Source organism: Propithecus coquereli, unplaced genomic scaffold, assembly GCF_000956105.1.
Source record: "Propithecus coquereli isolate 6110/MARCELLA unplaced genomic scaffold, Pcoq_1.0 Scaffold53, whole genome shotgun sequence".
Taxonomy (NCBI): Eukaryota; Metazoa; Chordata; class Mammalia; order Primates; family Indriidae; genus Propithecus; species Propithecus coquereli.
In genome coordinates this window covers 4,216,239-4,217,866 of record NW_012151174.1, presented here as the reverse complement: position 1 = coordinate 4,217,866, position 1,628 = coordinate 4,216,239, and the positions used below count along the sequence as shown (strand labels likewise).

Below are 1,628 nucleotides of genomic sequence, written 5' to 3'. Positions count from 1 at the left end.
TATTTATTTTTTAAAAAAGGTTTCTATTAAGACAAAACTAATAATATAAATGAAAAATTAGGTGTTTTTACATGCCCAGGTATTTTTAGAATGAAGAAATTTGTGGAGCATCTAATCTGGGGGGCAGGTCCCGTGCACAAGGCGAAGCCTCTGCCCTCGCAGAACTTGCGTGTTAGTGCAGACACAGACAAGGAAACAACCTTAGCTTCTAATAAAGACCGCACCAATTTAAATTAAATGATAAATCCAAAGGGTTTACAAGAACTATACAGATTACAAATATCAAGCAACATTTTCAATGAAACTAAGAGACATTAGAAGAGAATGGACCTGTTTGAAACCTACATCGCAGCTGCCCTGATACACCAGCACGTACGCAGGCAGCACATTCTAGTGGTTGTGCTAGGCTGACTTAGTTTGAATTGTCTTCACTGCAAATTTGCACTATCAAATCCAGGGAATAAAAGCCCTTTAAAGGGGGATTATTAAGGGGTCACACGATACATTATCTACTTATATTTGAAGTGATAAAGACTGCTTTCTTCATTGTATGACAATGCAACTACACAGCCACTGACACACGGCTGCCAGTCCCGTCTGTGGCCGACACAGCACAGACTGGCTCACTCCACGGAGCTTGCTGCATTTCCCACCGCTCTTCAGCGCAGGCTCCATGTGGGGCCCGGCTCCTCCCGAGCAGATGCAAGTCTTTTGAAATCTGAAGGGCAGGAGAGATACCAAGTGGAGGCTGTGCTCTGCCCTCTGCACCAGTGAGCACGGCTGCAGAGGCAGCTGACTGTTCTGGAGCAGCTGCAGCTGAGATCTCAGCACCAGGTGCCTAGCTTCCGGGGCAGGCACCCATTTTGCTGGCATAGGTTATTAACACAGACAGTGCGGTCCCAGAGCCACCCGCTCTGGTAGCAGTTCTTGATGTCCCAGCTTCCTGATGGCGGCAGAGACATAAAATCCACGGCTGAGCCAGCTCTGCCACACAGCTGTCCTTCCTGGCAGCTCAGCCTGCTCCATCGGCCTGTCCAGGGACTTTACGAGCACCGACTTTATGAAACCTTTCTGTTTGAACTATACACAGCAAGCTCTTACACTGGACTCTTAATGACAGTATTTATCTAAAAAAAATCTTCTGATGTTGTCATGCGACATCTGAGGTCAAGATTAAGTATTATTTTCATTAAATAAATTAGTTATGTAAGAGGCGTATTTTTTGACCAAGAGTGGCAAAATGAAGTGTAGATAAGACACTATCTGCAAGTCATCGAAAATGATCTCTAGAAATCTACAATTTTTGACCTGCCTCAAATCCCCTTTGTAACAGATACAGTACAAAAATTATAAAGAGATATTTAATTATAAATAGAAACTAAATATTTTCTTACTTGACTGCAGCAAACACATTATCTCCACTTTGAACAATCGTACAGTTTTTCTTTGCTTCATTTATACCAACATATGCAGGAAGCTCATCAGGAGAATCCCTGTTGAAGCAAAGGATATTAAAAACTTAGCTGCCCGTAATTGACACCATCAGGCAATGGAAATTTTAGGTCTACAGACAACTATTTATACCTGTATTTTTTTTTATTGGAACAAATTTGCCAAGTTTAAACTCT

General features: G+C 42.3%; 1 protein-coding gene across 1 annotated transcript in view; it reads right to left on the bottom strand.

Moving 5' to 3' along the window:
- The window catches only part of LOC105820506 (chromosome unknown open reading frame, human C4orf27), a 35,657-nt gene that overhangs the window by 23,212 nt on the left and 10,817 nt on the right, over positions 1-1,628 (bottom strand). The gene's annotated exons all lie outside the window — the stretch shown is intronic.